The sequence below is a fragment of the Nelumbo lutea genome, chromosome 7, assembly GCF_056320005.1.
Source record: "Nelumbo lutea isolate HS-2025 chromosome 7, American lotus-T2T, whole genome shotgun sequence".
In the NCBI taxonomy this organism is placed as follows: Eukaryota; Viridiplantae; Streptophyta; class Magnoliopsida; order Proteales; family Nelumbonaceae; genus Nelumbo; species Nelumbo lutea.
The window spans coordinates 34,573,547-34,585,229 of NC_142690.1; the positions used below are offsets into that span (position 1 = coordinate 34,573,547).

At 36.5% G+C, this 11,683-nt stretch overlaps 1 protein-coding gene across 10 annotated transcripts in view; it reads left to right on the forward strand.

Annotated features, from left to right (window-relative positions):
• The first annotated feature begins 874 nt into the window (after positions 1-874).
• LOC148846058 (putative disease resistance protein At4g19050) overlaps positions 875-11,683 on the forward strand; it is a 54,312-nt gene continuing 43,503 nt past the window's right edge. For 5 of the 10 annotated variants that reach the window (XR_016102026.1, XR_016102023.1, XR_016102024.1 and 2 more), the window contains exons 1-2: positions 881-1,648; positions 11,265-11,382. The gene's annotated coding sequence lies outside the window, so the exon portion shown is untranslated. Of the gene's footprint in view, positions 1,649-11,264; positions 11,383-11,683 lie in introns of all 10 variants that reach the window. The other 5 variants (XR_016102031.1, XR_016102028.1, XR_016102030.1 and 2 more) reach the window with 5 other exon arrangements.

Here is an 11,683-nt window from a genome sequence, read left to right on the forward strand (position 1 = left end):
GACTAAGCTTCACTTGATTTCTTTTTTTTTGTTCATCATTTTAACATAATTACTTAAAGATAGGAAAATAATTTGGCCACAAGCAGTTTTTGGTTTGAAAAACATCTATTCTTTTAATAAATTTTACTTTACCATAGAAAATTTTATTAATAAAAGAAAAATGAAAATATCTCCCAATGCAGGTGGTCTGGCAGTGATTGAATCCATATGCTGCTTTTTGTATAATTCAAACAATACACTGCTTTTTGTTTCCATTAACGTATAGCTATTGGCTGCACACTGAATAGATTTGTACTCATGTATATGCTTTTGAATAAATCCCATGGAAGTCTTGTTTAGAAGCTACAATTTGGAGCACATGGAATGCAAGGAATTGGATGGCAGAATTGCCAAGGAGAATTTGAGTTTCCTACAATCCATGATAGTCTTTTGTTCTATTCTATTCTATTATTCTTGATTTTTGAAGAAGTTTAAAGGTTCGAATTTTTTCTGGTTATGGTGCCATCTTTAGTGGAAAAACTAATTTGTAATTTTTACAGTGTGGCCAATTTTAAATGGTTGATTTGTTAGTCTGATGCCTACTGAAACGGTTCTTGCACATTGGGTCATTCATGCTACTTGAACTTATTTCATTTTTTACTTATGGATATTGGTTGTTGGTAAGTTTCTCAATACAAGAATTACTAAACGTGTTAACAATCTACCACATTTTTATTGACAGAAAAAATCTTGCCAATTGTCAAGAAACAAAATTTATTACTCTGCACCCTACTTATTTTTAATGTCGCTGTTATATAGGTAAAACTATTAAGAATATTCTAAATGACATGTTTTTCGCAAGCATTCTCCCTTATGCACACAATAATAATGAGGTAGCTTAGATTTATTATCGGAGAAGCAAAAGGAAGGAGGTATTACGCAAGATTTATTGCCAATTGCCCAAGGATTAGTCATCAGTAGAATATCGCTGCCATCAATAATAAGGGTCAGGTCAAGTGGCTTTTCATGGGAGAAGACTATGTTTTGAGAAGCAAAGAAGGAAGGCTTACCTGCATTCTATCACCGGTCACCGGTGGAAGAAGGACCGCCGGTGATGCCTTTTGTCTTCAACAATTGGAGAGGAGAGCAGAACAGGGGTTCGGTGAACTCAATTTGGGTAGAAAGAGGGGAAAAAAGAGAAGGGAAGAGGGAAAATCGTTTGAACGGAGGAATAATTAACAACGTTTGTGCTAAACGTCTGTTTATCATCATTGCACGAGTATAGTATGCACATGCGCTTAGGAACGCGTGTCGTTCTCTTGTAATTTTCCAACGGTGTTCGAATGCATAAAGAAGTGAGTGAAGTCGAACACTCGCGGTCCCCTACAGGGTGGGTAGGGACGTAGGGTAAGTGAACTACGGGGTGGCTGTCTATAATGTTTTACCGGTTTACCCTTTGGGTAGTTTAAAATGATGTGACCTCTCCGTAGTGGGGTGAGCTTATAAGGGGATCGACTTGGCTGTTTTGGGTTGTTAGCTTCGTGTGCATGACAGGCTTGAATCCTTTTCTTTCTTGATAAACACAAGCTTGAATCTTTACTACCTGTTCGAGGACCAACGGAAAGCTTGGAGCGTTTTTGTGCAACCTATCGTGGCCAAAGGTCCTCAGGTTGGTCTGTTTCTGGTTTTTGCTTTGTACACGGGATTTTATGTTTATTTTCATAAGTATTTGCCATGATGGAGATATAAAAATCGAGTGCAAGGAGCCTTGAAAGTTTTAAGTTGCATCTCTTTTACCCTATAAATATTAATCATCTTTTGTCTTGATTTCTTTTGGCCGAATGAATTTTATGATCTTAATCCGTTTGATCAATTGCTACGGAAATACACTTGTTAAAATTGAAAGAAATGCTTCGCATGGGTGAGGTTTTGATGATGCATAAATAATAGCTTCCTCGGTTGGACGGCTTACTTACCTTGAGAATTCTGATGATGCTTAGAGGACATGGTTATCCTACCCATGGGACTTATTAATTCCTTTATGGAAAACTCATTAGTTAGCCGATTGCGACCAGCTATCTGAATTAGCACTTTTTCCTGATAGTCTCTAAAGAATGTGATTGTTGAAACTAAATTATATTGATCTGGTTGGCTTGATTTTGTCACCGGAAATCTTAGAGGTGATGTTCATTCATCCAATGCTTGGATCTTAAAACTGATCAGCCAAACCAGATAAGGATGCCTAATTTCATTCATTGTGAGCAGCCGTTTAACACACATGACCTGATTATTAGCAAACAGACTTGTGGTGATCTGAAGCTTTTGGAAAAAGGGGCTGGTTAGTTGGTTCGGGTAATAATTGCAACCAGGGGTTAAATTAAAGTGAACACACATTAGGTTTCCAAAAGAAACAGATTATATTTGCATAGATCACTAATCTCCTAAAATTAAAATCCATGGCCCATTCACGAAATGTTATAATCATTAAATCTTCATCTCTTCTCCTTAAGCATACATCTATTGGGCTTTCAGTAAAGACTTAATTCCTTCTTTGAATTTTCCTATTTTCATATGGCCAATAGTTTTTTTTTTTCTTTTTTTTTTCGATGAATAACTAAAATATTTCATTAAGAACCACCCAACTGCTAATCAAAGTCAAGTAGTACAATAATTCCCAAAATGAAGTCCCAATATAGCAACAAAACAGTATAAAATAATCATTTTATTATAGAATACACCCCATCACTGGATGTCCCTATTCTAGCTGCTCCCTTGACACCCCTGCTCTTTCCAAAGAATCTGCTAGCATGTATGCACTTCTAGGAACCCAGTTGAATGAAATGTTCAAAGAGGCACCTAGATAGTTAGTCTGTCTCACCAGGCACCTAAACTCCCAAGGGATTAGTTCTCAGGTGTTCATCCAATACATTACAGTTTGGCAGTCTCCCTCCACTTCCACATCTAGCATTCCTTGCACCTTCATCAATTTCAGACCTTGAATTAAGCCAACGTTTCAGCCCATAAAGAAATCCTAGTCTCATAATAACTCTTAAATATTATACAGCATTTAAGCTCCTTTAGCCATAAAAAGTCATTGGCTACATTAATTGAAGTTCTCTAAAACCTCAATATTATTGAAAGAAGGACCTTGGTGTATTGAGTCATTGGATTTATGTCCATGCCTGTAAGTCTGTAACACTATCTTAATTGAGTTCAGATGAATGCAATACAGAAGAGTTAAAAGTGTTCTTTAGACCATATGTATGGTCAACTTGTCTACATCCATATTCCAATCCGTACTGATACCTGTAGGGTCTTAGCATACTATGGCTACAAGGCAGCTTTAATAATCTTAAACCATAAATCGGTTCAATAGATGGAGAAGTAGTATCAAAAGAGTATGTTTTTGTGAACATCATAGGATTCCGCTATCCTGAATTTCTGCCCTCTCTTCAGTGCTATTTTTTGGTATACTACTTTTTTAATGAAAAAATAGTATACCAAAAGATACCAGTCACATTAACGAAAATATGCTTTGGCTATATTGTTTTCCCAATAACTCACATGCAAAAGTTATCACAGTTGGTCTCTTTTCCTTTTTCTTTTTTTTCTGTTTTTTGTAGAAGATGCTTAGAAGTTTAGGTCTGACTGGTTGGAAGATAGTTGTTTTCATTCTTATAAAGAAGACTTTGGTACCTTCTTTTTTATACCATTATAGCAGCTTAACTTTTATTTTTATGGTAATAAATGCATTTAACTTCTAGTTACCTATGTGGTGACTTGCCTCAGTGTAACTTTTTTCTTTGAAAGTAAGTAAAAATTTTATTAAAGAAAATGAAAAATGGATACAACCTAAGGTGATAAGATATCACCAAGAAACACATAAAACAAAACAAACTCCTTTGTCTCAACTCCACTTAGCCTTAATCCTAACTATTTGGTGTTGGCTGTATAAATTCTGTCCTTCAGTGCTCCATCAAGAAGCCATATTTTCTGTCAAATTGCAAGTCCATGGTGACATCATCACCTGGGCAGGCCAAGCCACCTGGTTTTCACTATGGTTTGTGTAGAGAGACTAGGCCGAATGGGCCTTAGTCTTTGTTGGTAATTAAATATTGTCTTGTTTATGTTTTATTTGTTAATGGGCCTGTTAAGTTCTATTTTTTTTTATTTCTTTTAAGTGTTTGATGAGCGAGCCGCCCACTTAAGGGCAGAGATGTAATTAACCTCAGTTAAGTTAGATTAAATAAAAAGATTGGTGAGAGAGGAGATAAGATCATCGAACTCTCTTCTCCTTTCTTCTTCTTTTCTGCTGTAATCACCTTTTTTCTTTTACTGCTGTAACCAGAGTTTGATAATCAGATTTGAAAGACAGACTTGCATCTTGGTATCAGAGTAGTTCCTTCTTTTTTTCTTTCTTTTCCCATACACCCTTGGATTAGAAGAGTGTATGGAGAGATAAGTCTCTAATCTATTAGAGGACTGTTTGCCTAGTTGGTAGAGGGTTTGGAGAGTTGGAATCTGGCTGAAGATTACCAAGAAGTGAAGCTGTTATTTTGCCTAAAACCCTAGTCGACTAGAGAGATTTCAAGTTACAGGTTAAGGAGAAGGATTGGGTGTGACACTTAGGGCTTGGGGGGTTTCTTTTGATCTTCAGAAGTGGGCAGTTGAGGTTTGAGGAAGTTTGGGAAGCTTTGATAGGAGCGACTACTTCTCTCTTTCTCCCAAGTAGCCAGGTTAGTGCAAGACTTTGACTTGAAATAATGCAGTGTTGATCACTCTGTGTTTACTAGGGACTCATCATTTGAGAAAGTCATTCTAGTAGTGTATGTTGATGATATTGTTCTCACTAGCAATGAAATGGAATTGATGATTTGAAACAGTTCCTACAGCAACACTTTCAAACCTAAGATCTAGGAACCTTGAAGTATTTTCTTGGAATTGAGTTAGCTTGATCGAAGTGGGGAATTTCTTTGCCCCAACGAAAGTATGCTTTGGATATGTTGGATGAAATTGGATTGTTGGGATCCAAGCTAGTTGAAACTCCTATGGTTCCCAATGTGAAGATGATTGATAATCAGGGGGAGCCATTAGAAGACTGTACAAGGTATCGGAGACTAGTAGGCAATTTGATCTATCTTACCATCACTAGGCCTGGCATCTCCTTTAGTGTTGGAGTCCTTAGTCAATTCATGCAAAATCCAACAATTGCTCATTGGGATGGTTTTATGAGGGTGTTGAAGTATCTAAAGGGTGCTCCTTGTTGAGGGATTTTGTATAAGGAAGGGGGAGATGTGTTTTTAGTAGGGTACTCAGACGCAGATTGGGTAGGGTCTCCAATGGATAGGAAGTTTACTACAAGTTATTATACCTTTTTGTGCGGAAATCTTGTTACTTGGAAGAGCAAGAAGCAGAGTGTGGTTACTAGGAGTAGTGCTAAAGTTGAATACAGGGCAATGGCCCTTGCTACCTATGAGCTAGTTTGGTTGAAGCATCTTTTTTAGGAGATGAATATCACAATTTGTCAACCCATTAAATTGTTTTGTGACAAACGAGCTGCAACACATATTTCCTCCAATCTAGTGTTTCATGAAAGGACCAAACACATTGAAATTGATTACCATTTTGTGAGAGAGAGTGACAAGTGGAGAGGTTGTTACTCCCTATGTTAAACCTAAAGACCAAGTAGATGATATTTTTACTAAAAGTGTGGGTCGCTCAAGGATGGATTATATTTGTAACAAGATGGAATTTTATAATATATATTCTCCAACTTGAGGGGGGGGGTGTTAGAATTGTTAGAATTAGTTAATAGGGGCATTATTGTCTTTTTCATGTTATTTTTCTCTTATGTCTATTGTAACTTACCTAAGGGTATTGTAGTCATTTCAGCTTTACTAGAATGCTAATATAACTTGGGTCGACAGTAAGGATGTGTGGGTTAGATTTTTCCTTGCTAGTCTTCCCTCTTTTCTTCTCATTTTCTTCTCTTTCCCTTCTCTTTCTCTTCCTATCTTCTCCTCCTTTCCTTTATCCTTTTCTTCACCTTTTCTTTTCTTTATTAAAGTTGGAACACTTTCATTCTACTTTGAGGCCTTTGGGGTTATTCATCAAAGTTCTTATTCCTACACTCCACAATAGAATGGAGTGGCAGAAAAGGAAGAACCACCATGTGGTTGAAGTTGCTAGAAGCCTCTTTTTTTCAAATCTCATGTTCCTATTAAATTTTGGGGGGATGTTGTCCTTACTACTATATACTTGATTAACCGTATGCCTTCCTGGGTTCTGGGTTTCAAAACCCCTTTTAGCCTTCTCTTTCCATATGAGGATCTCTTCTCAATTCCTCTTTGAGTTTTTGGGTGCACATGCTATGTGCATGTTCATAACCATCAAAGACACAAATTTGAGCTTAAGGCACACAAGTGTCTTCCTAGGATATGCCTCTACACAGAAGGGATATTGTTGTTCTGATCCAATTTGTGGCACTCATTTTGTCTATAGAGATGTCACATTTGCTGAGTTTAATCCTTTCTTTGGTACTTCTCTTAAGGGGGAGTATTTTGAGGAGTCGTTTGCTATGTCCCATGCTATTCCTTTTCCAGTTCCTATTGCGTCTTTTGTTGAGTCCTCTACTTCTATTGCACCTCCTCCCACTGTGTCTACTTCACATGTTCTTGCTCCCCTCCTCCACGAACTCATCCTCCCACGTTTCCTTCACATCCTATTGTCCGAAGGTGGTACCAAAGATAAAGACTCAGGTATGGGCAAGTTGTTTCCATTCCTTCAACAGAGCCTCTTTCACCTCCCATCACTATTGAGGTCACAGGTCAGTCTTCCTCTGACCTGTCTACTACCTTCCCAGACCTTGACCTTCCTATTGCCCTTTGCAAAGGTAAATAGAAGTGTACAACACATTGTATCTCTAAACACCTATCCTACAACCTTCTTTCTCTAACTTATTATTCTTTTCTTGCCCCTATTTCTACACATGTGATTCCTAGGTTTGTACTAGTAGCCTTGTCCAAACCCGAATAGAGGGATGCTACGATGACTGAGCTAGGTGCTTTGCATAAGAACCATACCTGGGATATTGTGGACTTGCTTAAGGGGAAGAAACTAGTGGGTTGTAAATGGGTATTCACTATCAAGTATCATTTTGATGGTACTGTTGAGAGGTTTAAGGCTCGATTGGTTGCTAGAGGCTATACTCAAATGTATGGTATTGATTACCTTAAAACTTTTTCTCCTGTGGCTAAAATGACTTCAGTCTGAGTTTTGTTATCTCTAGCTGTTACTTTTGATTGGCCTTTTCATCAATTTGATGTTAAAAATACCTTTTGAATGGAGACCTACATGAAGAAGTCTATATGTCTTTACCTCCAAGAGTGTATGGGAAGGAAATGCAAGGGAAGGTGTGTAAATTGAAGAAGTTCCTTTATGGTCTCAAACAATCTCTTAGACTCAATTTGACCATACTTTATTTGTGAAGAGAAGTAATTACTTAGTAACTTTTTTGATTGTTTATGTTGATAACACTGTGGTTACTAGTAATGACACCCATGAAGTGGTTATGCTCAAAAGGTTTCTTAACATTGAGTTTGAGATCAAGGATTTGGAGGATCTCAAATATTTCTTGAGAATTGAAGTTGCTCAATCTACGGATTGTATCTTCATTTCTTAACTCAAGTATGTTCTTGATCTTTTTGTAGAGACTGGAAAACTTGGTGCTAAATCGACCTCTACCCTTATAGACTTAAATCACAAGCTTTTTGCTATTGGTGGTGAACTATTGTCTGATAGGGGAATGTTCTAGAGACTGCTTGGGAAGTTGTTATTATTTCTGCATGACTCAACCAGATATTTCTTATGCAGTGAGTGTCATTAATCATTTTATGCATTCTCTTAGAGATACACATTTAGTAGTTGTAGAAAGAGTTTTTTGTTACATGAAAGGCACTCCAGGGAAAGGTATCTTGATTTCCAAGCATGGGCACATGAAGTTGGAAGCATACACTGATGCAAACTAAGCTAGATTTATTGATGATAGGAGATCCACCTCTGGATACTGTGCTTTGGTGGCAGGGAACATTGTCTCATGGAGTAAGAAGTAGTTTGTAATAGCAAGATCTTCAGCTGAAGAAGAGTACAGGGCAATGGTACATAGAGTGTCAGAATTAGTGGCTGAGGTCACTTTTGGGAAAGTTGGGTATTGATTGTGAGCCAATGATGCTCTATTGTGACAACCAGGCAGCTATCAATGTTGCACATAATCCTGTCCAGCATGACGGAACTAAGCACATAGAGGTCGATAGACATTTTATATGGGAAAGAGTTGCTTCAAGGGAAGTTTTCTTGCCATTCATTACTTCAGAAGAGCAGTTAGCTGATGTCTTCACCAAAGGTGTTCCAAAAGGAAAATTGACACACTATATAAACAAGCTAGGCATGATTGATTTCTATGCTTAGCTTGAGGGGGAGTGTAGGGAGACTGGGCCGATGGGCCCTAGTACTTGTTGGTAATTAAACATTGTCCTGTTTATGTTTTATTTGTTAATAGGCCTGTTAACTTCTTTTTTATTTCTTTGAAGTGATTGATGAGCTGGCCGCCCACTTAAGGGCAGAGATTTAATTAACCTCAATTAAGTTAGATTAAATAAAAAGATTAGTGAGAGAGGAGAGAAGATCATTAAACTCTCTTCTCTTTTCTCTTCTTCTCCATCTTCTTCTTCTTTTCTGCTGTAATCACCATTTTTTCTTCTTTCTTTGCTGCTGTAATCAGATTTGAAGGACAGACTTGCATCCGTTTGCAATTTCAAAATGAATGGGCATTTCACCACAAAGATGGGGGAACTTTTGGGATATTATGCTAATTTCGATTAGATATCTGGACAATCTAAAAATTCAGGGAAATTTTCTAAAGACATGAAAATAGTTAATAAACCTCAAGGAATCATTAGAAGAAGTATAATTGCACATTTAAAGATAAAAAACCATAGCAAACAATTATATAAACCAAATAAGAGAATATTAAGAGAGTTAAATAGGTATCTTTGTTTGTCTACCTTTTGGTATTTTAGCCATCTTCTTTTCATTACATATGCCATTTACTTTCCTTTTTTACTTTTGTCTTTTTTGTTACTATATGTTTTTATAAGATTGAGAATCTTCTTTTATTGGTTGTGTGCCCTTTTTATTTTGAATTAAGTAGCTTAATAAGTGAATTATATCAAAATAGTAAGCCAATCATCCAATCATTGATTCACAATTTGTTCTTTTAAGAAAAGATTTTTAAAATATTATGATGATTTTAATGAAATATCATAGAGTCTCTAACAAATATTCTAAAGGTTGAAACCTTCAATGTTTGGTCTATCAATGAAATCTGAAATATTGTTAACATACCGGCAATATAGCAGAAATATTCACCCCGTTTGGTTTGTAGGAAGATTTTGATGGGATTGGAAAATGGGGTGAGAACGTGTGTAATTTTCATTTTCCTTTGTTTAATTATGCAAGGGAAAATGGTGGGAATATTTCTGTTCCCATGTTTGGTTTCTGGGAAAATAATTGAGAGAAAATGTGTCTAATTCAGTTCATTCGATTTTGGAAAGTATAGTCTAAAGGTAGTAATTGGTTATTCTTCAATTGCTCAAAGCCCTTCATGTGTGATCCAAAAAACTATGAAATTGTTGGAAAAGAGCCCTAATTTTGTAGGAACTTCCTTACGTATTAGGGTGGCAATGAGTAGTCTTAACCAACTCAATATGGCCCTAATCAGAAGCCAATCTCTTGCAGCCATTTCAAGAAAGAGAAACTACCAGAAAAGTTAAGACCATGGTAGAGACCTTGAAGGTCACACATCACTGCAAATAAGTGTACCTCTTTTCTCAAGCTTCAACTGAAATGGTGTATTATTTCAGAAATCCAAAACTAAAAGATTTACAAAATATGGCCTTGGATCCAAACTGTTGACAAACCTAGCAATTTCACTCAAAGTTCAAACCAAAGATGTAATCCATACAAAAGAAAGAGAAACTTGGCAATCCCTTCAAAGGTTTTCATTTTTTCTATAAATTTCAGCTTCATCAACAATTACAAAATAAAAGAACAATTAAGTACAGGAAATTGCTCCAGATTAATCTATTTCAAGTGGACAGGTGGCCTCAATACTGTTACATATGCAAGAACTAAGAAGACAAATGGATAAGTGGCCTCGATACAATTACAGATGTAATAAATCTGTTAAAGCTGTTACATGTTCTGTTATCAGTGTGTGAGTTGAGACGAGTCTATATCTTGTAACTCTAAACATAACTTAATATGAAGACAGACTGGCTTCTCTTTCCCACTGTTCTTTGCTTCCCTTGTTTCTGATTTTTCAAGGGTTTCTATGAGTTTCTCTTTCCCCCCATTTTTTTTTCTTCCACTGCTTCTGATTTTTCAAGAGTTGCTATGAGCTTCTCTTTCCCACCGTTTTTTGCTTCCCTTGCTTCTGATTTCTCAAGAGTTGCTATAACTGGCACCAAAAGAATCTATATATGCAACTGAAAGAGGTTTGATAGAACACAACATTGATTGCTCATCTGATTTGGTGTACGGAGTCATTAGATAAATGATTTGCATGGAGATCCATGCTCACCATTGAACAGTTCCAGTTACCCTCACTTATAATGGAGCCATTAGTGGCGCTGGAAATTAACAAGAAGTTAAACTCAGAGATTATGTTACTAAATACAACAAAGCTCAAATCTGAGATACTGAACCCAGATGGTGAAGACATTTCAGATCTGGGTTTTCTGCTACAGATCAAGCAAGGGAAATGCAAAATCATAAAGAAATGTTTGCCAGAGGACAACCATGTTCAGCGGAGGAAGTGGAGAAGACTACTATGCTCTGAGAAGCCCTGAAATATTTTATTTCAACTTTCCTTTTCACCATTTTTTATGCGACCCCACATCCTGGCTTTTGGGAAGTTGCATCCACGATTTCTCTTAACATCCACTCCTGTCTTGGTGAACAAACACAGGAAAATGGAATCTTTCAAGAATATTCCATATTTCCTAGTGGTTTCTTGCAAACAAAATGAAGCCTGAGGAAAAAAGGATTCTTGGAAAATTTTGTTTCTCCCCTAGCAAAATGATGAGATTTTGGGAAAGTGCTGACAAATCTCGTTGATATTGTGAACCATGGTTTTCATTAAGTGCCTTTGCTTAAGAGATAAAAGTTTAGACATCTGATCCACCCTCCTTGTCTTGTCATCTTGATATAAGTTGTTGGATTTGAAGGTACTATTAGAACATGGAATGCATCCAGACTCATATTTGGCAAAACAGTTTCAGTAACAGTATCAAGTATTAATTGCAGCATGGATAAAGTACAGGCTTGTGTTGATTAATCTTTGGTGTAAGTAGTTATTTTACGACACCACTTATACAATTATGGGACTAGCTGGTGTAATTATCCTTTTATAATTTTAATGGAACTCTGTTATTGATCATATATATATATATATATATATATATATATATAGAGAGAGAGAGAGAGAGAGAGAGAGAGAGAGAGAGAGAGAGAGAGAGAGATAGATCTCTGTATATAGAAAACCAGTATTTTAGTATTGTATGACCCTAACATGTATTGTTTGTAGTTGTAAAAGTTACAAGTTTTAGACTGTTTATGACAAGAAGTTAGTGCTATGAAACTTCTG